The 26,711-nt window shown below is 34.8% G+C and overlaps 1 long non-coding RNA gene across 1 annotated transcript; it reads left to right on the forward strand.

The window, feature by feature from the left end:
* Positions 1-556: 556 nt before the first annotated feature.
* On the forward strand, positions 557-20,692 carry LOC116877970. The gene is made up of 3 exons (XR_004384754.1): positions 557-568; positions 4,326-4,334; positions 20,338-20,692. It is a non-coding gene; the product is annotated as an uncharacterized LOC116877970 (long non-coding RNA).
* The last annotated feature ends 6,019 nt before the right edge of the window (positions 20,693-26,711 follow it).

Consider the following 26,711-nt stretch of genomic DNA (forward strand, 5'->3'; position numbering starts at 1 on the left):
CAATCATGTATGCAGAACCCAGATTTAAAAATGGAATATAACTAGCATCCTAGAAGCTACTCTGTGCCTCCTCAGTGTTCCTCCAAGGGACTGCTAATATTCTGGTTTCTGACATGATCCATGCTTTCAACCTGCTTTGATACTAATTAAATTGAAATAAAAGAGTATTCTCTGGGGCAGCTGGGTGGCTCAGTGGGTTAAAGCCTCTGCCTTCAGCTCAGGTCATGATCCCAGGATCCTGGGATGGAGCCCACCATATCCAGTTCTCTGCTCAGCGGGGAGCCTGCTTCCTCCTCTCTCTCCTCCTGCCTCTCTGCCTCCTTGTGATCTCTGTCTGTCAAATAAATAAATAAAATCTTAAAAAAAAAAGTATTCTCTCACTGAAAATATTTAAAGTTATCCTTTTATATTGGTATGTAGTGTGCCATTTAGCAAATGTACCATGATTTATTTTATTCATTTACTGTTGTAGAAATCTGACTGGGCTTCCTATTTGGGGCTTATGAATACTGTTGGTATAGCATTTTAGTACATGTCTTTGGAGAATATATGTACACATTTATTTATTGTATTTACTAAGAATGGGATTTCTGGATCAAAGTACATGCACATGTTCTGCTTTGGTTGATAGAATTTTTTTTTTTTTTCCAAGTAGTTTCTCAAAGGGCTGGACCAGCAGCACGAGAGTTTCAGTTGTTATACATTCTAGTCAACATGTGATATTTGCAATTTCATTACAATATATTTCATTTAGTCATTCTGATGGGTATGTGGTATGATTACATTGTTGTTTTAATTTATATTGTCATTTTTGAAAGTAGGATCCACACCCAGCATGGAGCCCAAACTGGGGCTTAAACTCATGACCCTGAGATCAAGACCTGAGCTGAGAGCAAGTGTCAGGAATTTAACTGACTGAGTCACCCAAATGCCCCTGCATTTTCTTGATAATGAGGAAGTTGACCGCATTTTCATAAATTTCTTGACCATTTATATTTCCTGTTTTGTGAAAACCGTGTTCAAATCTTTTTTTAAGTTGGATTTTCTAATGTTTCTGTCTCACTTAACATAAACAAAAAGAGAAAAAGAACTCCATCGTGCTTTAAATTCCCTCCAATTTCTATCACTTTCTAACCTGTAGACGAGCTTAGTATAGTTTAGTTCTTTAGTATAGCTTTGCTTAGATCTCTTTGGCAATTAACAGTCTTATTTTAGAACTTGCCCCAGGAGTTTACTCTATGTATTTTCTTTTAATTAATTAATGCTAAATTTATCCCATGTCTACTCAGTTTTTTATATTCTCCCCTCTTTAGAAGAAAGGAAGGGATAAATACCCAGCCAAGCAATTGCAGGGTCATAAGGTAGTTCTATTTTTAATTTCTTTAGGAATCTCCATACAGTTTTCCAAAGTGGCTGCACCAACTTGCATTCCCACCGACAGTGTAAGAGTGTTCCCTTTTCTCCACAGCCTCTCCAACATTTGTTTACTGTCTTGTTAATTTTGGCCATTCTAGCTGGTGTAAGGTCGTATCTCAATGTGTGTTGGGGGAAATTGGAGGGGGAGACAAACCATGACAGACTGTGGATTCTGAGAAACAAACTGAGGGTTTTGGAGGGGCGGGGTAAAGGGCTGGGTGAGCCTGGTGGTGGATATTAAGGAAGGCACGTATTGCATGGAGCAGTGGATGTGTTGCATAAACAATGAATTTTGGAACACTGAAAAGAAATAAAATAAAATAAAATAAAAAAAAAAAAGAAGAAAGGAAGGGAATCTTTTACTTCAGCTTAGAATCCTGTGTTAAACCATCTCTGACATATGTGCGTTTTTTATTTGTTTCTTTCTTTCTTTCTTTTTTTTTTTTTTCCATTACTGATCTCATTTAGATTCTATTTTGAAGATGGGGAGAGTTTAAAAGGCAGAAAAAGAGTGAATTCCAAGTAAAGAGAAGAGTATATGCAAACCTGTAGAAGCATGTTGTTTTACTGAGGAAGCTCACATTTTGACAGAAAGTAATAGATAAGGTTTAAAGGTCAGGAAACAAGCTGGTTCTTAAATCTTGTATTTCTAATACATGCAGTTGATTTTCTGCTTATTTACAGAAATGAAAGAGAGAGAGAGAGAAGGAGGGAGAGAGGGAGGAAGGAAGGAGAAAGGAAAGAAGGAAGGAAGGAGAAAGAGAGAAAAAAAGAGAGTCAGAGGGGAGCAGGGAGAGGGGTCTTTTTCTTTGTGAAGCACACACAGACAAATCACTCTTTCCTCTAAGGTGAGAGAAGGCATTTTGGGGCTTGTGTTTTTGGTAACATTGGACAAGTTTATTTAAATTTACTCAACTGTATCAGTTTTCTAGGGCTGCTGCACAAAGTACGAGAAACAGAGGCTTAAACAACAGAAATGCATTTTCTCCCAGTTCTGGAGGCTGGAAATCTACCAAGGTGACAGCAGGGTTTGTTCCTTCTGAGGGCTATGGAGAAGAATCTGCTCCAGGCCCCTTCCCTCACCTCTGGTGGCTTCTTGGACATTTTGTGGGGTTTCTTGGCTTATAGAAAGCATCACGGTGGTCTCTGCCTTCATCCTCACATGACTTTCCTCTAGTGTGTGTCTGTGTCTAAATTTTGCCTCCTTATAAGGCATTAGTCATATTGGATGAGGGCCAGCACTACTCCAGTATGACCTCATTCTAATTTAATTATATATGCAAAGGCCCTATTTCCAAATAAGGTCCCATTCTGAAGTAGTGGGGGTAGGACTTCAACATATGAATTTCTGGAAGAAATAATTAAACCCATAACATCACATATTGAAAACAACTGAAAATTTTGAATGAAATATTTTGTTAAATATCTTCCTTAAATGGATTGAAAATAAGTATGTTTATTTCTGTATTGGTATAATATAAATGTATATGTGTAAATATATGTATGGAAATTAATGCATATGTATTTACACATATTTACATGGATTGAAGAGCTAACAAAACAGGAAGAAACCATGAAACCAAAAATTTTTTTTTTAAGTGGCAATTTGCAGGGTGCCTGTGTGGCTCAGTAGGTTAAAACATCTGCCTTCAGCTCAGGTCATCATCTCCGGGTCCTGGGATGGAACCCTACATCAGGTTCTCTGCTCAGTGTGGAGTCTGCTTCTCTCTCTCACTCCCTCTGTGCTCTTTCTCTCTTAAATAAATAAACAAAATCTTTTTTAAAATGTGGCAATCCAGAGAGGTAAGGAGTCCCTCAGAGGAATTAAGGAAGCTGGCTATGACATTTACTCATCAGGTAAATCCGAGCTTTTGTCATTTAGGTCTCTGAAGACAAAAAGGCTAAAATAGAGACCCAGAGTTTACCCATAGTGGTATATCTTGTAAAATCCCTCCCCATTTTAAACTGTGACCCATATCACTCTACCCACTAGAACACTTTTCGGAAGGTTTCCTTGCCAATGATTAGAGCAGAATGAACAAAAGAAAGGAAGAGCAACAATTAAAAAAGATGAAGTGAGAATTAGTCACAAGTTTCAATTGGTTAAAACCTCACATCGGTTTCTGACCCAGATTTATATCACCTGCAGAGTACGTGAAACGTGTCAATTTTGGTTTATGATGCTCTTGACTTGACAGAATTTATAGGACTGCAAATAGCAACCATACATTTTTTTTCTAACAGAAATTAGCATTTCCCAGGCTTCCAAAAGTCTGTAAAAGTAATTTTTCAACAGTAAGAAGAGGTATGCAATCAGAATTATCTCAATATGCAAAGAAACAAAGCCAAATAGGTAAAAATCAGCAACAATAACATCAGAAACTGACTCAGACAAACTTCAGATAATTGAAATTATCAGAGACAGATTATGAAATAACTGTGTTTACAAAGCTCGGGAGTTATAAATAAGCTTGAAAATGTCTCAGAGGATAAAAAAATATTAAACATTATCTCAGATTTTTTAAAAATCAAAAAGAATTTTAGACATCAAGCATTCAATAATAAAAATTGAAAGCTTAAGGGGGAGGATTATCATCATATTAGACTTGGTCAATGGAACTCAATGTTAGATCCCTACATTTATTTAGATCTGGAAATTTCACAGGGAGGTTAAAATGAGGACTAAAATATGTTTACTCAGCCACAAAAAATGAAATCTTGCCATTTGCAATAACATGGATGGATTTAGAAGGCATACTATTTAATGAAGTAGGTCAGTCAGAGAAAGACAGATGCTATATGGTTTCATTCACATGTGAAATTTAAGAAACAAGAAAGACAAAGAAAAAAAGAGACAAGCAAAAAAGCCAGACTCTAAACTACAGAGAACAAACTGGTGGTTACCAAAGGGGGGGTAGGTGAAGGATGGGTGAAATAGGCGAAGGGAATTAAGAATCACTTATCATGATGAGCACTGAGTAATGCATAGAATTGTTCAATTATGATTTTGTACACCTGAACTAATACAACATTGTGTGTTATTTATACTGGAATATTAAAAAATAATAAAAATAAAGTGAAAACACTTTCAAATAAAAACAAAAAACACTGAACTAGAAAAAAAATACGTTTATGCATCATTAAGAAGGAGAGGAGGGAGAAAAGGAGACAGTCAATATGTAAAGGGATAATTCCTGATAATTTCCTGTACTGTTAATAACACTAATTCAGGAAGCCTAACACATTTTTAAGACTAATTTTTAATAAGACTTTACTTATTTGGGAAAGAGAGAGAGAGAATACACAAGTAGGGGGAGGGAGAGAGGGAAGAGCAGGCTGGGATCATGACCTGAGCTGAACGCAGATGTTTAACCAACTGAGTCATGCAAGCAGCCTTAGATTTTTTTTTTTTTTTTAATGAACCTCACATTTGGACACTGCTTAGTGAAACTTTAAAGTGTCAAAATTTTTAAAAAAAATCTTAAAATTAACTACAGGACAAAAAATTATCTCACAAAGGTACAGTGCAATGGCATCTTCAATGTGCAGGAAAGAGGGGCAGAGGACTGGTGTCCTAGAAGTCTGTAATAAGCAAAAATATCTTTTAATAATGTCAATAATTGAATATATTTTCAAGCAAATACATAGTTCAGTATGGGTCTGGTGGAAAGCAGATGATTATAGATAGAAGGGTTAAGAAGGAAGAAAAAAATGAAGATCGAAGAAAATAGCAAACATTTTGATAAATATAAATAAATAACGTCTGCACAAACCTAAGTCAACATGCATATTAGAGTTAAAAAATCAATGCAGAATAAAAAAAAAAAAACACAATGAAAACATAAACGCTGGAAGTTGGTTCCTATATTGCAGTCCAGATAACAATCAGCAAAAGGACAGGGTTAACAAGAAACTTTTAATTTAATATGGACGCTATAATTTGTAGTGCATTCATGAAAAAAAAGGAAAAATACCATACATTCTTAATAAGTAGACACCTATATCTTATGATCCACCAGTTCTGTTTTTGTTTTTTTTTAAAGATTTTATTCATGACAGAGAGAGAGAGTAAGAGAAGGAACACAACCATGGGAGAGCTGGAGAGAAACAGGCTCTCTGCTGAGAAGGGAGCCCCATATGGGGCTCCATCCCAGGACACTGGGATCATGACCTGGGCCAAAGACAGATGCTTAACAACTGAGCCACCCAGGTGCCCAAACAGTTCAATTTTTAAGAATATATCCAAGGGAACTGGATACCTGGCACCAAGAAACAAGAATGTTTATTGTAGCATCATTCAGAAGAGCCTTGATCTTGAAATAATTCAACTTTGTGTCAACCCTTGTCAGTTAAATAAATAACAGTATAGTCTAAAATGTAGTTCTATACAGCATTGAAAATAACAAACCTTATTTACATGTAGAAGTACAGATGAATCCTACAAATTTTGAATGAAGATATACAGAGCTTTTAAGGTCTTTGATCTTATTTATATAATGTTCCAAAAATGAACAAAAGCAAATTATGCTGTTTAAAGATGCATAGGTGATAGCAAAACTATAAAGGAATGCAATAGACTAATTACCATAAAGTTATTATAATAGGTAGTTCTGGGAAGAGGGCTTTATGGATTGGTATTTGGAGTAGGATACGTGATTTTATTTCTTGACATGAGTGATGGTTGTATGGGTGTTGATGTTACAATTATCCATTAAGGGTTATGCTTTTCTGAGTATATTTTATATATCATAGAAAACAAAGATTTAATATGAATGTATATTGGGGATACTGAAGGCAAATTATTATAACTAGAATCACAGAATCAGGAATTTGAATGATTATGTTTAAAAGATTTTTTCATATTAGATAGTGAAGTCCCAATATGTCAGCTTTTAGTTTGCATTTACCTTGAATTAGCTAGCAACATTAACTAGTGATTTATGTTTTATATATTCATGTTTATATATTTTCAACAGTGTTGATAATGATGTTAAGAATCAATACTATGTACATTACTATAGATGAGGAAATTGAAAAATATGAATAGATTTTCTCAAGAAAACAAAGTCAGTGAGTTGCAACTTTATGTGTTTTTTTTCCCCTCTGGCTTTAAATCTAGTTTTCTTTCAGTGAAAGAACTTGCATTTTGTTGGTGCTTCATTAATGCATTATGAACTGTTATCCTACTAACAGAAAATAAAATAAAGAGATCAATCTAATTACATAATCTTCTTTTTTAAATTTTATTTTATTTAAATTCAATTAATGCAGAGTATAGCATCAGTTTAGAGGTAGAGTTAATCACATAATCTTCTACATAGTATGTGCTCTCGGTTTTTCCCTCCAATATATACTTTCCTGGGAAAATTATGTATTTCTAAATTTTTTCTTAAGTAATAAAAGTATATAGTTAAATTTCCAAAGAGATCTGAGTTCTTCTGGTCAAACTGGAAAAGATTCTGAAGTGCGCCTGGATGGCACATGTGGTTTTGTGCATCACTATGACTATCCAACAGCAAATAAAATCTTTACCACAGGATTATGATTATTCAGGGTTTCTTTAGGATTCCTTTTCTGAAATTGTCTGCAAACAAATCAGAATACATTATGCAATTCTATCCAATATGAGCTTGCTGCCATTTAACCATTCAACTCAACCATAATTTGACCAAGAATGAATACTTCTTTCATATTTAATTAGACAGTTAAAATAGAGAGAGTCATTTTTACTCACCAATTATTGACTCTAGCTAGGCAGAATAATGGCAAATTGTGATGCTAAAGATTTATTTCCTAGTGATAACTACAAATTTGAAGATACAGTATGCCTATACACAAAAATTCAAATGCTCCTGTTATGAAAACATCTTCAAGAAAATCAAACATGCTTTGATTAGACAGTTCACGTTATCTTCATGCTAATGTACAAAGATTTCCCCAAGGATTCCAGTCTGATTGCTACCTAAATATTTTATGACACTTGGATTGATGAGGTTGTTTCAAAGCATGATTATTCAAATTACTTTGGTTTTGTCCAATAACTGAATAGTGAATTAATTATCATGTCATTTATAGAACTTCTTTCACAAATGCTTCAGTTTTCTTAGCTGTTTTTATGTATCATGTGGAGAGGTAGAAAGAGAAATATATGAAAGAATTTCTTATTTCAGGAGATTGTTGGTTTTTATTTTTTTATTCTTTAAAATATTTATTTATTTATTTGAGAGAGAGAGAGAGAGCTGGTGGGGTGAGGGGCAGAGGGAGAAGCGGGATTGGGAAGCCGGAACTTGGATGGTGTTCAATCCCAGGGCCCAAAGGTCATGACCTGAGCCAAAGACAAACGCTTAACCGATGAGCAACCCAGGTACCCCAGGAAACTGTCAGTTTTTAATTATGAAATTTGATGCTGAATTTCTGAACTGAAGTTCAATATTTTGATAAAATATTATGAACTGATACAAACAGAATGCATGTTACATTTTTATTTTTTCCCCCCTTTTTACCTATTCTCCTAAAGAGTCCTGGTAACATCCCAGATAAAAAGTAGCAAATCATCTATCACTGGCATTCTAGAAGTAATTTCGATAATGATTAAAGAAATAGGAGCCAGATGAATTGTGCTCTTTTGCCAAAAATGCAGTTAGCTATGAAAGCAGTGCCTGGAATACATAAAGGTAGAGAAGGGTTCTTGTCAGCCATCCCATGCAATTACACCAGGGTGACAGACTCCTAGCTGAGTCAACAGGCACACTGCATGAGAACAAACTCAGATTATTTATCCAGAGCTGTGTGAGTGTTAAATTGGGAAAAGTTGAGCCTTGGGAAAACTGTAGACAAGGAAAGGCTTTTTGGTTAAACTTCCTCTTTGGAGAAGAGCAAATGCAATTTATGTTCATTTTGGCAAATACAATCAAGTTGTGATGTTCAGAGTAGGTGTGTTCAAGGAAAGATATTTATACTAAAGCAGGAACTCTTTGCAGCATTATGAATAGCCAAAGAGTAATAATGGTGCTCTTTTTCTGTTCATGTATGATTAAAACTTTTCTTCAGTTTTGAGTTGCAAGAGACAGATTCTTGCTGGCCTCTTCTTCATTAAAACTAAGGAGCTGTACTTTGGCACATGAATGGTTTCTTCTGCACATTAATTATAATGTAAATGTGTAAAATCTAAAAAGAGAAGAGAAAAAGACTTTAGGGAGAAGATATGCTTGCTTTAGATATATGGAAGTTTATCACAGAAATCCATTTCGGAGGTTTTGTTTTGGTTTGTTTTTGCTTTGCTAATTAATTATTTTCCTCTGTTAGAGGCATTAAACATTGTAATTACAGAACTTCCTAGATAGACCCTCATTTCTTCATTCTCCAACCTTTTTGTGACAGCCACATCACAGAAAAGACTTATTTGTGCTAAAGCAGGTGAATTATTTTCTTTACATTAATTTTCCAGAGTAATTTTTTGGTAGATGTAATTTTTTATTGGTAGTTAAGTGTATAAATCTCAGGGTATTATTAAAGTACAGATTTAGGCAATCGTGTTAAGAACAGAAAATATACTTTTTCCTTTGTAAATTTAAGAAGGTGCTAATGTGTATCTCCTGAGGTCAGATAAGAGACATAACTGTGGCTTCTCTCTCAATTACTCTTCCCACAAATGCTTCTGTGTTCTTACCCTGTCCCTCTTTCCACAGAATAGGGTACCTTTGGACTAAAAATATATTGTGCAGTTGATACTTCATCCTGCAATAATTTTTAAAATTATTTTTGTTCATTATCTTCTACCCAGCAAACTGAGGTCTGACCTCTTAGCTGAAGCAAAGAGCAACACACCACTGCAGGTAATTCTAGTAATGCCATTCAATAATACAAGTGGCTTAGGCAAAAGTTCACAAACTTTCTGAAAATTGTTTTACCTCTCTGATTTATTTGGCCTTGGAGCTGTCATTAACCTGTGTGGAAGAAGGGCCTCTTTTCTTATGGCACAAGTATAAATAATTTAGTGGGGGAAAGAAACAAAAATTTTTTTGGTTCAGACAAACATTACAATAAATTGTCCCCAAAGTGTAAAAGGGAGGATGGTTTAAAGCACAGGAGATTGTGTTTTGAAATAATCATAAATTTTTGGCAAGGAAAATAAGTAAAGAAGGTGTACAGCTCTAAAATACAAACACAATTACCAAGAATGGTACAAAATTGAGATTAGTCCAATAAAATTATAAATAGACTAGCTACAAAATGAATGATGATTAAGTAACTGACATAACTCAGTAATCAAAAATCTTACTATCGTGGGTTTTTTAAAGAAATTTACCAATATAGTCAACATTTTTGAGTATTAAATGTCAATAGCAATATAGCTAAACTATGGCAACATTGTATTTTCGCTGTTTCTTGTTTCAAAAATTTCTACCACATACATTATCTCCAAAGGCTACTTCTAGCCTTTGGCATTCTCCACATCTTTCATTTGGAACTTATTATAAAATGGTCAGTGTCTTTGTGTTTTGTTACCAGCTTGTAAATGTTTTGAGATTAGAAATTTCTACTTATTTGTATGCCCTCCAATACCTGCTGAATGTTTGTATCTCTCAGAGAGGCAAAGTGTGGCCTGCATGCCAGATCTGTCCCACTGCTGTTTTTGTTTCATTGGAACAAAGCCAGACCCTTTATTTATGAGAACTTGCCAAACTGGAAGTCAGGGGAGTAATCAGTCCTATTAATATAGCAGCCGACCTTGTGCAAATGTAGAAGAAAAACTAGGACAACAGGATTTAACCATTCTGTAATTTCTCTCAGAAACACCATAAAGAAAACCTTCTTTAATAGGAAAAGGGATTTGGGGGAGCATTTCAACTTTCTTAAAGACTTCAGGAATATTCTTTGAAGAACATTTCCCTAGGGTCATTATAGTTTGTTTTACTCATATGAGACTAATGACCTGTGTTGTTAATGAAAATTGTTGATAAAGTAATTGAGGGAAATGGAAAGATAAGAATTCTATTCAGGAAACTAGAAGACATACCAAATATTGGAGCATTAAATAATGGGTAACGACATTTGCACATCTGCCTGTTTGGGTGTATGTAGCTGGACATCAAGTTCCATTTTATGAAGTAGTAGGCCCCTGAAATCAGGGTAGTGCAAACTTAAAAAGAATAAGCATTGTCGTGATCATCTAAATGAACAGGAAAAAAAACAGTCCTCATAACTAATGAGCTAAGTTATTTGTAACTAAGGGAAGATTAGAGCAATCCTGAGTAATAAAACCAGGGCAATGATGCATCCAAATTTGATTGACTTTTAAGGTCCCAATGAAGCTCAGGAAAATTAAGAAAAAAAAAAAAAAAACAGATCTAAACATAACATTTAAAATATTTAACCAACAATTTAACCTCTCTTTTTTCTTATTTGCTTTTTATTTTTTTATTTTTTATTTTTTTAATTTTATTTATTTTTTTATTTGATAGAGAGAGAGATCACAAGTAGACAGAGAGGCAGGCAGAGAGAGAGGAGGAAGCAGGCTCCCCGCCGAGCAGAGAGCCCGATGTGGGGCTCGATCCCAGGACCCTGAGATCATGACCTGAGCCAAAGGCAGTGGCCTAACCCACTGAGCCACCCAGGCGCCCCTGCTTTTTATTTTTTTTTTTTAAGATTTTATTTATTCATTTGACAGAGAGAGAGAGAGAGATCCCAAGTAGTCAGAGCAGCAGGCAGAGAGAGAAGTGGGGGGAAGAAGGCTCCCTGCTGAGCAGAGAGCTGGATGCAGGGCTAGATCCCAGGACCCTGAGATCACTACCAGTGCCTGAGCCAAAAACAGAGTCTTAACCCACTGAGCCACTCAGGTGCCCCTCTTATTTACTTTTTACATTACATGTTGACATCAAATGCATAGGAAAGACCTTACTTTACACAAATATGCAACCATTGTTTAAAGTAAGTAAAAGCAAAGAGTGACCTGGGGTTTGTTGATTTGCTTTTCTCTTTCTTTTGGGTGGGGGGTTTCACATATTTCATTGAGATTCTTGAAAACTTCCCAGCAATGATATTAACATGAAAGTAAGAGCAATGAAACAGAATTAAAAGACTTCGGCTGGCCAGTCAAGTGAAAAATGATAGAATTTAAATTTGTGTTTTCAGTCTTAGAAAGAAGCACAATTCATGACTTCCCATGCTTGAAATAGCATGAATCTAATTTTAGTCCTCAGGTCAGACATCAGATTGGACTAAACCCACAGAGGAAATAATCTACAATGCACAAGAATTGGCTGAGAATGGGGAGAGGGCAGAGATTAAGAGAAAGAAGGGCTATAGAAGATGGAGGGGTGTTTTTTCTCTGCCTTGGGAAGAGCAACTTGCTTGTTTTTCCTTTTTATGAAGACATGAGAAAAAATAAAACGCCAACCCAAATAAAAAAATGAAATGATTCTCTTGCTAAGATTCAGTGGACACCAGAGGATTTCAGCTATAATTAGTGTTATTAATGAAGAACAAGAGGAGAGATGTTACCCCAAAGTGATGGAGGAACAGATCAGATCAGACCCTTTATACATCCCTTGGCCCAAGATTTTTCCAGATCTCCTGTACAGATTGTCCAAGCTGCATCATATTTAAGTAACATGTATTATGCAAAGGTTTCTTTTTCAGACAATATTGCACAGATTTACTGTGTTTTGCTGACTTCTCTTGTGCAGAAATGTTTCTTATACTCTAGTTTCCCACACTTAAAATGGGGGAATGCCAAGTTATTCAGTAAATTGTATTTTCCCATCGTTAAAACTTCAGAGGATGAATACCCAACTTTTGTATCAACATGGATGGGACTGGAGGAGATTATGCTGAGTGAAATAAGTCAAGCAGAAAGAATCAACTATCATATGGTTTCACTTACTTGTGGAGCATAAAGAATAACATGGAGGATATTGGGAGAAGGAGAGGAGAAATGAATTGGGGGAAATCAGAGGGGGAGACAAACCATGAGAGACTGTGAACTCTTAGGAACAAACTGAAGGTTTTGGAGGGGAGGGAGTTCGGGGTGGATTGAGCCTGGTGGTGAGTATTAAGGAGGGCACATATTGCATGGAGTACTGGGTGTGGTGCATAAACAATGAATCTTGGAACACTAATAAATAAAAAATTTTAAAAAATCTTCAGAGATAAAATAAAAAGCAATATTTAGACACTAAGGAATAGTAAACTACTTACGCTTAGAAATAATTTGCCTTATTAGCTCTTGTGGAACTCAGAGGAAATTCCCACATTTGATGCAAAGGTGGGGCTGTTTAATTCCAGCACCTGACCCACTTTGATCATTGTATGTTTTCTTTAGATCTTACACTTTTGCAAATACCCTAACTCTGTATATAAACTTTGCATATAAACTTTGATTGAATAATTTCCTAAATAATTTATTTTTTTTACTAAACAATTTACTTTAAACAAAACCTTCTCTCTCTTGCTTCAAATGAAATCCTAGTGAGAGTGATCAGCAGTACCCAGAATTTTCCTGTTGTTTCTCAACTTGGTTCTTTCTGTAGAGATGGCAACCTTACAATCAGGATGACCTCTAATTTTTGCGGGATCCAGAACAAAAAATATATATGGAAGCTCACATATTTACATCTAATAATTAATTATTAATATGTATAAATACTGTAAATCAATGTGATAAGCTGCTAAATTATATATATTCTCTACTCTTATTTGACAAATAAAACTTCATTAGACACACATACCTCTCTAAATGTATAAACTGTGGTTGTTTATTAAGAATAAATTTATTACTTAACAAATATGAGCATATAATTAATGAGCCACCAAATTTTTGGCTAGAAATAAAATAACATTGCCCAAAATTCATAGTATGTTTATATATTTCATAAACTATTTTATTTCCTTCACTTATACAAAATCATTAATGATTTTGTTAGAGTTAAGGTCTTCATATAAATTTGTGTTTGTTGTAACTGATCTGGAGATTTTGGAATATAACATAATAAAATTGTAACTCATTAAAGATGTTAATTACACAAAATATCAAAATGAAAGTGTAGTGATTTTAATTTGTTTTAAAAAGATTATTTTATTCTAAAATATTAAAAGTTGCTGATCAATATGAAGTAGAATAAACAAATCCTAAGTAAATATATCAAAAATTTTTTAAAGTTATTTAAGTGTAAATGAGTATTACATGACTTTAATTTTTGAAAATGTAACTAAATTTTTTAAAATAAAAATAAAATTATCATTCATTATAGCAAAGAGTGGTTTAGGAAACCACTTTAGTTGGTGCTAAACCTAAAAGAAATTTTGGTAAGGAGCAGGACACTGGGCATCATCTTAAATTGTTCTCTCACAGATTCCTTAATTTTCACATGACAAAAAAAATAGTAACTCTGTGATGGAGAAATTGGAAATCCCTAGACCAAATGATTAAACTGAACATTGCCAGTGACAATCAGATGGGCATTATATGCCCCCAAGATGATGTTCTAAGAAAGAAGGAGCATCCTTTATACCTTATTCTATGTGGGAATGTATACATTTAATCTCATCATGGGGTAACATCAGAGAACCCAAATTGAGTCATGTTCTGTTTCAGAAATAAGAGCAGGCTGTGTTCTTCAATAAAGTCCATGTTATTACGTTATTACATTAAAGACACAAAGGCTTAGAAATGTACAAGATTTAAAAAGATGAAAGACACACAGCAATCGAATCCACCTGACCCTAGGCTAGGGACTCTACCTGTTTCTTCTATGTTCAGCTTCTTTCTCTCTTTCTCCTTTCCTTCTGTTATTTCCATTCTCTGTATGTTAGTGCCTATAATGGAGTCATACATTACTCTGAGGCTCTTTTCAGTTTTTTTTTCCTTTTTTCTCTCTGTTCTTCAGACTGTAAAGCCTCTATCAGTACATCTTCAAATTCACCGATTTTTTTCTTTTGCCTGCTCAAATCCTCTGTTAAGTCTGTCTGGTGAATTTTTCATTTTAGTTTTATTTTTAATTTCAAAATTTAGCTTTGGTTCTTTTTCATGTTTTCTATCCCTCTGTTGATATTTTTTATGCAATGGGACATGTCATCATACCTTCTACTTTCTTTTTCAGTTGAACTATAACTGACATACTTCTGTTAATTTTTTAAACATGATTTCCTTTAATTCTTTGAACCTATGATAACAGCTGCTTCTACATCTTTGCCTAGTAAATCACAGTTTCTCTTATCTTTTTTTCCCTTTGTATAGATCTTTTTCTTTTCCTTCCATGCCTCATAATTTGTTTTTGATTTTCTTCTTATTTTTTTGAGAAATGGACATAAAAAAATATTTTTGCAATTCTGGGGGCTGAATTCCCCTTTCTACTTCTCCTCTCCCATGGATTGTTATTGGTATGTATTTGCTCATTTGTTTAGTAACTTGGCCAAGGGAATTTTAGTGAATTTTTTCACCTGCAGTTTGAAGCATCTGGTGTACTCCTCAGACGGCTCAGCTTTGGGCTTATGCACAGTCAACCTGCAATGGCAATAGTTTTAGCAGAGATCTTTTGATTTTGATCTCTTCATTATGCTGTCTGCCTTTATTATGTTCACACCCAGGTGTTAGGCTCCACTATTCTATGGCTGTTTGTCCTGAAGTTTCTGAAGTCCTGAAGATGCCCTGAGATATAAATTGCTCTAGTCTGATCCCATCACATTTGGGCCCTTTGCATGGGTCATTCTGTAGGCCAGTATTGGAGGTTCATTTTGACAACAGAAGGTCTAGGTCTCTCTGACAAACTACTTGGCTTATGGTTTAGCTATTGCTGTCATGTAGCTATAGCCTATTCTTAATTGGTGACCATGAGAATATTGACAGACATCTATTATTTTGGGGAGTACTGTTAGGCTTGAACTTCTCCACAATGTTTCAATTCAATTCATTATTTCTAGCAAAGCTCTGAAGCTTGTTCTTATGACAGGCCTCTCCTGCTGAACTGAATCTCTGAGCCACTGTTCAGGGGCAGGAAGCAAGAACATTTGTCACCAGCAAGACCCACCTAAATTCAGGAAACTCCTAGAAGCTTCTGCCTAAGTATCAATTTTATCTTTTAGAAACTTACTAATGAGTTGCTGGAATAGAAGAAACATTTTGAGGATGACCCCAGGAGGACATCTGCACAGACGAATTATAAAGTGCTGGACAGTCACCTCAGCCTCATTATAATGTTAAAATCCCCACCCTGACAGGAACATCAGCTTCATTAGCATAACATGCATGTACATACAGGCATGTTTTTTGAATGAACTTGTGCAAATTTATGCCTGTCCATTATATGTGATGATGAGGCCCCCTCCTCTCAATACTCATCCCAAACCCTAATAAAAGGAGCTTGCCTTGTCCTGTTGGGGGAATCAAAGTTTTTGAAATTATTCCCCATGGTCTCCTTATATGCTGCAAATAAAGCAGACTCTGTGAGGCAACTCCAATTAGTGTAGTCTATGTCTGTAACTCACCAAGGAGCAGACCCACATTGGTTCAGTAGCTCAATGACACACTACTATCAGAGTAGCACCCTTGGTTTGTGATTGGAGTGCTGTGTGGGGAAAGTAACTTCTAATGCTTTCAGATTATCTTACCCAAAATATACCTCCACCCTATGAGTAAGCTGTGGAAAGGATGATCAAAATCCCAATATTTTTGGCCTTCCACACCTGTGGTAAGCCTCTGGTTCATGAGTCAAGTCTGGGTGGAGAAAAAGAGTTCCTGGCCCCTTGGCCTCATTCACTTGGAATTTAGTTCTACAACATGTAGATGAGGGAATGAAAAATGCCAACTCACCACCCATCCTAGAGAAATATCATAGTCCTTAACTGGGAGCTGGACAGAAAGGGAATCCCATTTTCTTGGCCACATTATCTTCATGTGGAGTTTCCATTAGTTTGAACTATGTGTGTGTGGATGGGAGATGAATTGTGTCTCAAGTACTACTGGATGCTCTTACCAAGGTTTAGTAGATTTTCCTGAATCAATATTTCTTCATTTATTGCATATACTTTGAACAATTTCCAGAAAATAAATTTGCATAGTTAAGAAACAATCAACAAGTAATGATTACTTTTTAGGGGAGCTAGTCCACAGAGCTCAAGTTGTAATTCTGGTACTGGAATTATATCAGATCTCTTTACCACAAATATGTCTCTGTAATTATTTAGTTTTTCAATATATTCATGCGGTCCTTCAGCAGCTACTTGGTGACAGTCTTTGAGTATGGCTCCGAATGAAGGAACAAATGTGGCAGAACAAATGCTAATATCTGAATCTAAGCATATACAATGTTTCTATAAAATAACAAACAAATGGTCTTTATGAAATTAAATATTGTTTTGTTAATATATTTCCATAGGAATCACTGTCAAATAAAAGGAAAAATAAATTAATAGGAAGCATAGCATAGAGGTTAAGAACAAACGGTTGGAAACAAGAGTCTTTGTTTTTGAATACTAAGTCTGGCCCTTAATGGCAAGTTAGTTGATCTCCCTTTATCTCTGTCACCATATCAACACAACAAAAACAATAAGAGTTCCTACCTTCTAGGGTTTTTGAGTTAATATACAAAACACTTAGAGTAGTCACTGGCATGGAGCAATTTTTAAATAAATATTTTCAATTTATTTTTAATAATAATGAAGCCTACATGATGGAATTCAATCTGTATGTACAAAATTACTCAAGTATTCCTTTCCAGCACCGATTAATTACACTAAACTTACTGTGGCTGTTAAGGCAATTAAAAATGTGATTGTTAAGGACAAGGGTTCTTTGTAAGTTCAAAAAACAAGTAATTGCAAGGAAAAGCTAACTTGAGAAATTGCCACTCTTTTCTTAAATGCATCCCTATTTTTTTTAAAGCTATAATTAACTTATACTGTTCCTGAAGTCAAATATCGTCTGTGGTCTTTGAAAAGAAATTAAAATCTTCTAAAAACCAAAAAGTATAAGGCAGTTGAAATCAGAATCTGCCTTTCATCATCTCAGTGCAAATGAAGACAGGTTTAAATGGAGCATGGACCCTATATGGAGAAGAGGATCCTAGAGAAAAAGGGCCAAGGATCACCCACAAGAGACATGATAGACTGTTTCTGATGTTTTGGTTCTTGTTTTACCTGGTAGTTTTCCTTTCTCTATTAATGCTTACAGTTTAAATTAACTGACTTCTTTTATCAAGGATTAAGTAAATATTTAAGTTAATGATTTAAATGTAAGCATAATTTTAAAAAATTCTTAATTTCAGCTCCTAAAGCTGATCCTGTGTAAATATCATGCCACTCTTCTCAGAAAAAAACACATGAAGTGGATACATATTTTTCAAGAGGCTTAATCTGGAGTTGGAAGAACTAGTGTCTATAGAGGAACTTCAAATAGTGATGTAAAGTAGAAAACAGACTTGTAAAATATGTAAAGAATTTTCACTGTGTGGGGCATCTGGGTGGCTCAGTTGGTAAGTGACTGAGTCTTCATTTAGGCTCAGGTCATAATCTCAGGGTCATGAGATGGAGCCCTGAGTTGGGAATCTGTACTCAGCAGGGAGTCTGCATGGGATTCTCTTTCCTTCTCCCTCTGTCCCTCCCTGTTCACCATGCTCTCTCTCTTTCTAAAACAAATAAAAAACCTTAAAAAAAAAAAAAAAAGAATTTTCACTGTGTGGATAAATGGGTGAGTGATTTATAGTATCCATTTCTTTCTTAGGACAGAAGAGTTTGGCCTAAGAATCTTTCTGGGTTATTGGTGTCTGATTGTCATCTGTCAGTGCCATGGAATCACATTGGTTTGGGATGCCACCAACGAATTATCCTGACTTTATACCTGGAAAGATGTAGAAAGAAATATTTCCTGTGTGTTTAAATGATGTCTCTAGTTCTCTTCTTGAGTTCTATTATACCTACTTTTATTAAGAAATATTGGATTTCTCCAGTAAAAATGTTACTCTGAAAATGATTTTAGAATTAGAAATCTTACCTTTCCATTGGTTTCCTTCTTGTCTCAACTATTTTGCTGCAATATACAAACAACAAAATCTGTTCTGGCTATATGAAACCATTTAAATTTTATATTTTACAGTTTTAAAAGCATTATTTTAACAAAATGTGTCCAGAAAATTGACAGTTAGAGGCCAGGGAAATATTTATATGTTCTCTGAGTGAAAATAGGATATGAAGTTCCTTCAGCTACCTAAATATTTATTTTTTACCCTAAAAAAGTAGTTTGACATTGCATATGGCTTCCCTTTAACTAGTGCCTATCTGTTTACTCAGAAATCAATTTTCCTTTCCTTCTCCAACTTGATAACATGTCTTGTTTGCAGCTGGCACCATTAGATTTCACTGAAAAGTGACTATAGTGGAATTCTCTAGGCTGTTTGAGATCAGTGTTAACAGACTTTAATATATAACCAAATGTTTTGTAAAAATCAGTATCCTACTTGAAATTTGCCTGAATATCATTATGTTATTATGGTATCACCACCTAAATGTTTTAGCCTAAAAAACTGTTACACACAGAAAATCTAAAAAAATCATTAATTTATGGTCATTTTCTTCTTCTGTATATGTGCACGTGTGTGTGCACATATTCTTTCCTTCTCTAGGTTTTCTGTACTAGTATATTCACAAAATTATACAACATAGAAACAAAGAAAGTGTTTCCAAAAATTATTTTCTCATAGGAAGGAATGCAAAGAAAGTGTCTTTGATAGATATTCTACCTACTTACCATATGGCACTTCCCTTATCATTCTTTTCATCATGAATCCTATCACACGAAAATCACCTTTACAGCTCTGGACATTTAATTTTGAGAATGGTAAACTGTTATAAATATTAGTAACTTGTGAAATAGCTTTAACATAATGAAGAAAATAATTTTATTTTCATTACATGTTAGAAAATTCTCTTCAAATCTACCTATGGAAGAGTAATCAGGCATGCTCTCTTAACAGGGGAAGTATGTGCCTGAGAGACTAAGAAATTCCAAAGAGGAAAAAAAAAAAATGTCTAGAAAAGGAAAACTACCCAGAAGACTCATATGTTTCCTTTCATAAAGTGGCAATGGTAACAGACTTTATAGTTTCTCTACCACCCACCACCACCACTACCAACACACACACACACACACACACACACACACACACACATTTGGAATGTACTATTTTAGATAACCTGGTCCATCACCTTCCAAAGTGCTAGGGAAGAATCAAAGTCCTAGAGAAGCAACAGTGACTTGCCAAAGGACATCAACTTAATTATTATTCCAGAAAACCTTTATCTCCAAATTATTTAGCCTATTGTATATGAACTAGAAGTAATATTTAAATTCACTTCAAAGCTAGCATCTTTGCCAGTTCAACTGATGTGTTTTTTTTTAAGTTTCCATTTCTCCCTGTCTCCTAGTCATGATATTTTATTTAGAGTGAATGCTGAAAATAATGCCATACTGAGGTGGAAGTTTATTTAGCCTTCAACTAATTTCTGCGCAATGAAAGAAATAATCAGTAAATAATTAGTTAATGAAATGAATTAGTTTAAATACCTACCTATATTGCTATTCTTAACATTTATTGTGAAAAATTATATTTTTAAAGGGATTGATTCTCTTTAGCCCTCCAGTTTCCTTGGACTAGGAACTTCTCTAAATACACTATTGGCTAGATTCTGCCTTTTCACTCAGTCTTTCTCTGGAGAGATTAGGCAAGAGCTAGCATTTATAGCTCTGCTTTGCTCTTTTTCTTTTGGAAACAAGCCTGCCTCAGAAGACACATATATTCTTCCCTTTCCTGTTCTAAGTCTTATTGGCAGGTCCTTCCTTGTGTGGACTCTTGTTATTGGTAAATCAGTAGGCAGTGTTGGCAAATGTGTTAGTTTTGGTAGCTGGCTTCATTAACTTTTACTCTATAGTAGAAAATAATGTTTAATTGGAGTTGCCAGGTAGGAGTCCCTCAGATATTAAAATTTTTTCTGTTTTAAAAGCAATCTGAGTTTTAGCTCTTGAAAACAATTCATTTAAATTTCCAATAATGATTAAAATTCCTTTTAAATTAGAATTGCCAATGCTTTGACCTTTGAGGAGGGTTCCTTAGACATAAATCCTACATTTAAACTTTTTTCTTTAAAGCATGGTATTGGATGTTGACTTTTTACAGTTCTAAGCACTGTTAACAATATCAGGAAGGTGTTTTGAGAGAGATCAATGGAAAGTTAAACATTCTACATCTAACGAAAATACACTTCTTTTTGATTCAGAAAATAAAATCAGATTTTTGAAAAAAAAATCAGGTTTTCTAAAAAAAGGGGGGTGGGGAGTGCATGTTACTTTGACTCTCATCCTCTTTAATTTTTTTGGTATTATCTTTCAGTATACATGAGAGACTATTTGTCTTTGAAGCTCCCCTGAGAACTCAGTAGAAATATGAAGAGACATTTCAGACTTAAGACAAATGTATTCTGAAGTTGAGCATTATGGAAGACATAAACGAAGGCATATAGAAAAGAGTTACAACATTTGAATCAGGTAGATCTGACACTGGCTGTTTAGCCTTCAGTACAATATTTATCCTTTTGAACTCCAGTTGTGCCAATAATAAAATAGAAATAATGCTACTTCACAGAGTTATGAGACTAAAATCTGATAACTTTCTGTGGCTGGTGCAGAGTAGGCATACAACAAATGGCAGGTCCTACTCATGGTATGTAAAAGTAAATCTGAATTCATTAGCATTGAAAATTAACTTATTTACCAGACAAAAATCCAAATTAATATTATCTCAAATTCCTAGTCTATAGGTATACTATATAGAATTGGCAAAGTTTGAGCTTTATGGCCAATTTTTCTAAGTATAGAAAGACTATCCTGAAAAAACATGGCATTCATTGGGAATTCATCAGTATAAGAGAGAATCTTAAATTTAATTTAATTTTTTTTAATTTTAATTTTTAAAACTTTAATTTTAAAATTTTAATTTTTAAATCTTAAATTAAAATTTGCAGAAACAAATCAGATTGCAACATCTGGTCCATGGAACTTCATAAGACGTCTGGAAGAAAAGGATAAAATTTCATTCCAGATATGTAAACATGCAGATACATGTTTTATTCTCTTTTGTTTTTAGTTTCTTTTCCTAAGAGATTACACAGAAAAAATATGTGGTGTATGCCATCATCAGCATGCCATTTAATGATTTATTGTTAAATCTCCATATATGTGATTAAACTTACCACCAGAGGAAACCTTTTAGCTTTCTATTCATTAAAAACAAAGTCCATATGGTAGTTCTTTTTTTTTTTTTTTTAATTTTTTAAATTAACAAATAATGTATTATTTGTTTCAGGGGTACAGGTCTGTGAATCATCAATCTTACACAATTCACAGTGTTCACCATAGCACATACCCTCCCCAATGTCCATTACCGAACCACTCCATCCCTCCCACCAGCAATGCTCCAGCAACTCTCAGTTTGTCTCCTGAGATTAAGAGTCTCTTACAGTTTCTCTGTCTCTCTGGTTTCATCCCATTTCATTTTTTTCCCTCTCTTCCCCCATCATCCTCTGCCTTGTTTCTCAAATTCCACATATCAGCAAGATCATATGATAATTGTCTTTCTCCGACTGATTTATTTTGCTTAGCATAATACCCTCTAATTCCATCCATGTCTTTGCAAGTGGAAATATTTCATTTTTAATGACTGTGTAATATTCCATAGTATACACATAACAAATCTTTTTTATCCATTCATCTACTGATCAAAATCTAGGCTCTTTCCATAGTTTGACTATTGTGGACATTGGTGTTATAAACATTGGAGCACATGTGCCCCTTTGGATCACTACAGTTGTATCTTTGGGGTAAATAAATACCCAGTAGTGCAATTGTGGGACATAAGGTATCTTCATTTTCAACTTTTTGAGATACCTGCATACTGTTTTCCAGAGTGGCTACACCAGCATGCATTCCCACCAACAGTGAGGGAGGGTTCCCCTTTCTTCACATCCTCACCAACACCTGTCATTTCCTGACTTGTAATTTTAGCCATTCTGATTGGTGTGAGGTCATATCTCACTGTGGTTTTGCTTTGTATTTTCCTGATACTGAGTGATGTTGAGAACTTTTTCATGTGTCTGTTGGCCATTTGGATGTCTTCTTTGCAGAAATGTCTATTCATGTCTACTGCCCATTTATTTGTTCTTTGGGTGTTAAGTTTCTTAAGTTCTTTATAGATTTTGGATATTAGCCCTTTATCTGATATGTCATTTGCAAATATATTCTCTCATTCTGTAGGTTGTCTTTTAGTTTTGTTGACTGTTTCCTTTGCTGTGCAAAAGCTTTTTATCCTGATAAAGTCCCAATAATTCATTTTTGCCCTTGCTTACCTTGCCTTTGCTGATGTTTCTAGAAAATGTTGCTGCGGCTGAGGTCAAAGAGGTTGCTGCCTGTGTTCTTCTCAAGAATGTTGATGGATACCTGTGTCACATTAAGGTATTTCATCCATTTCGGGTCTATTGTTGTGTGTGGGGTAAAGAAATGGTCCGTTTTGTTCTTCTCCATGTGGCTAATTTTCCCAACACTATTTGTTGGAGAGACTGTCTCTTTTTCAATTGGCCATTCTTTCCTGCTTTATCAAAGATTAGATGATCATAGAGTTGAGGGTCCATTTCTGGGCTCTCTATTCTGTTCCATTGCACTATATGTCTGTTTTTGTTCCAGTACCATACTGTCTAGATGATTACAACCTTGTAACAGAGCTTGAAGTCTTGAATTGTGATGCCATCAGGTTTGCTTTTCTTTTTTTAACATTCTTCTGGATATTCTGTCTTTTCTGGTTCCATACAGATTTTAGGATTATTTATTCCATTTCTTTGAAAAAAAGTTGATGGTATTTTGATAGGGAGTGCATTAAATCTGTAGATTGCTCTAGGTAACATGGACGTTTTCACAATATTTGTTCTTCCAATGCATGAGCATAGAACATTTTTCCATTTCTTTGTGTCTCACTCAATTCCTTTCATGAGTATTGTATAGTTTTCTGGGTACAGATTCTTTGTCTTTTTAGTTAGATTTATTCCTAGGTATCTTGTGATTTGGGGTGCAATAGTAAATGGAATCAGTTCCTTAATTTCCTCTTCTTCTATCTCGTTGTTGGTGTATAGAAATGCAACTGATTTCTGTGCACTGATTTTATATGCTGACACTTTACTGAATTCCTACATGAGCTCTAGCAGTTTTGGGGTGGGGTCTTTTGGGTTTTCCACATAAAGTATCATATCACCTGCAAAGGGTGAGAGTTCAACTTCTTTGCTGATTTGGATGTCTTTTATTTCTTTTTGTTGTCTGATTGCTGAGGCTAGGACTTCCAGTTCTATGTTGAATAGCAGTGGTGATAGAGGACATCCTTGCTGTGTTCCAGACCTTAGGGGAAAAGCTCTCAGTTTTTCCCTATTGAGAATGATATTCATCATGGGTTTTTCATAGATGGATTTTGTGATATTGATGTTTATGATATTTATGGTAAATATTTCTTTATCATTTGTATATCATTTATATATTTAAAAATGATATTTATCATAATTTATGATATTGATGTATTTTATGATATGATACCCTCTATCCCTACACTGTGAAGAGTTTTAATCAAGAAAGTATGCTGTACTTTGTCAAATGCTTCTTCTGCATCTATTGAGAGGATCATATGGTTCTTGATCTTTAATTAATGTATTGTATCACAATAAGTAATTAATGTACTGTTGGATTGTATTGGCTAGTATTTTGGTGAGAGTTTTTGCATCCATGTTCATCAGGGATATTGGTCTGTAGTTTTCCTTTCTGATGGGGCCTTTGTCTGGTTTTGGGATCGAGGTAATACTGGCCTCAAAAAATGAGTTTGGAAGTTTTCCTTCCATTTCTATTTTTGGGAATGGTTTCAGAAAAAAAGGTATTAATTTTTCTTTAAATGCTTGGTAGAATTCCCCTGGGAAGCCATCTGGTCCTGGGCTCTTGTTTGTTGGGAGATTTTTTATTACTTCTTCAAATTCCTTGCTGTGTTATGAGTCTGTTCAAGTTTTCTATTTCTTTCTGGTTCAGTTTTGGTACTTGTATATCTCTAGGAATGAACCCATTAGATTGTCTAATTTGCTGGCATACACTTGCTCATAATATGTTCTTAAAATTGTTTGTATTTCTTTGGTGTTGGCTGTGATCTCTCCTCTTTCATTCTTGATTTTATTAATTTGGGTCCTTTCTCTTTTCTTTTTGATAAGTCTGGCCAGGGGGTTATCAATCTTATTAGTTAGTTCAAAGAACTAACTCCTGCTTTTGTTGATCTGTTCTCCAATTCTTTTGGTTTCTGTTTAATTGATTTCTGCTCTGATCTTTATTTCTCTTCTCCTGCTTGGTTTAGGCTTTCTTTGCTGTTCTTTCTCCAGCTCCTTTAGGTGTAGGATTAGGTTGTATACTTGAGAGCTTTCTTGTTTCTTGAGAAAGGCTTGTATTGCTATGTACTTTCCCCTTAGGACCACCTTTGTTGCATCCCAAAGATTTTGAACAGTTGTGTTTTCATTTTCATTTGTTTCCATGATTTTTTTTTATTCTTCTTTAATTTCCTGGTTGATCCATTAATTCTTGAATAGGATGCTCTTTAGCCTCCATGTATTTGAGTTCTTTCCAACTTTCTTCTTATGATTGAGTTCAAGTTTCAAAACATTGTGGTCTGAAAACATGCAGGGAATGATCTCAGTCATTTGGTACTGGTTGAGACCTTATTTGTGACCCAGGATGTCATCTATTCTGGAGAATGTTCCATGTGCACTAGAGAAGAATGTGCATTCTGTTGCTTTGGGATGGAATGTTCTGAATGTATCTGTGAGGTCCATCTAGTCCAGTGTGTTATTTAAAGCCCTTATTTCCTTGTTGATCTTTTGTTTAGATGATCTGTACATTTTAGTGAGAGGGGTGTTAAAGTCCCCTACTGTTATTGTATTATTGTCTATGTGTTTGATTTTGTTATTAACAGGCTTATAGAATTGGCTGCTGCCATATTAGGAGCATAAATATTTATAATTGTTAGATCTTCTTGTTGGAGACACTCTTTAAATATGATATAGTGTCCTTCCTCATCTTTTCTTATAGCCTTTGGTTTAAATCTAATTTGTCTGACATAGGGATTGCCACCACAGTTTTCTTTTGATGTCCATTAGCATGGTCAATAGTTTTCCATGTTCTCATTTTAAATCTGGAGGTGTCTTTGGGTCTAAAATGAGTATCTTCCAGACAGCTTATTGATTTTCTTTTTAATCCAATCTAATACCCTGTGTCCTATGATTGGGCTGTTTAGCTTTTTTACATTCAGGGTAACTATTGAAAGATATGAATTTAGTGCCATTGCATTGTTGTAAGGTGACTGTTACTATATATTTTATCTGTTCCTTCCTGGCCTAAGTTACTTTTAGGCTCTCTCTTTGCTTGTAGGACCCCTTTCAATATTTCTTATAGGGCTGATTTGTTCATCATAAATTCTTGTAGTTTCTGTTTGTCTTGGAAAATCCTTATCTCTTTCTATTTTTAATAACAGCCTAACTGGATACAATATTCTTCACTGCCTATTTTTCTCATTTAGTACCCTAAATATATCATGCCATTCTTTTCTGACCTGCCAGGCCTCTGTGGCTAGGTCTGCTGCCAATCTAATGTTTGTACCATTGTAGGTTACAGATCTCTTGTGTCAATCTGCTTTAAGGGTTTTCTCTTTGTCCTGAGATTTGTAAGTTTTACTATTAGATGTTAAAGTGTGGACCTATTTTCATTGATTTTGAGGGGGTTCTCTGTGCCTCCTGGATTTTGATGCCTGTTCTCTTCCCCAAATTGAGGAAGTTCTCTGCTATAATTTGCTCCAATATAAAAAATATGACTATAAAAATGGAAATTAAAAAAGATTTTAAAAAAGGAATTGGTGAGAAGTTGGTTGAAAAGGAAAGAAGAGAAAATACAAAAAAAATAATAAAAAATTTTAAAAAAAGAAAATTTTAAAAATTAACTTTGAAAGACTAAAGAATCATGGGGGAGAAGCCATGAATTCCAAGTGTGTATTACCCTAGCTCAGGAGCTTTGCAGTTCTCACTGATCAGTAAACTTGGTCTTGGCTGGAAGTTCTTGATGATCTTCTGGGGGACGGGCCCACTTCAGTGATTCTAAAATGTATTTGCCTAAGGCAGAATTGCACCACACTTGCCAAGGGCCAAGCTAAGTAATCTGGTTGGGTTTGCTCTCAGAATCTTTTGTCCCT

The sequence above is a fragment of the Lontra canadensis genome, unplaced genomic scaffold, assembly GCF_010015895.1.
Source record: "Lontra canadensis isolate GAN:19392208 unplaced genomic scaffold, GSC_riverotter_1.0 scaffold1, whole genome shotgun sequence".
Taxonomy (NCBI): Eukaryota; Metazoa; Chordata; class Mammalia; order Carnivora; family Mustelidae; genus Lontra; species Lontra canadensis.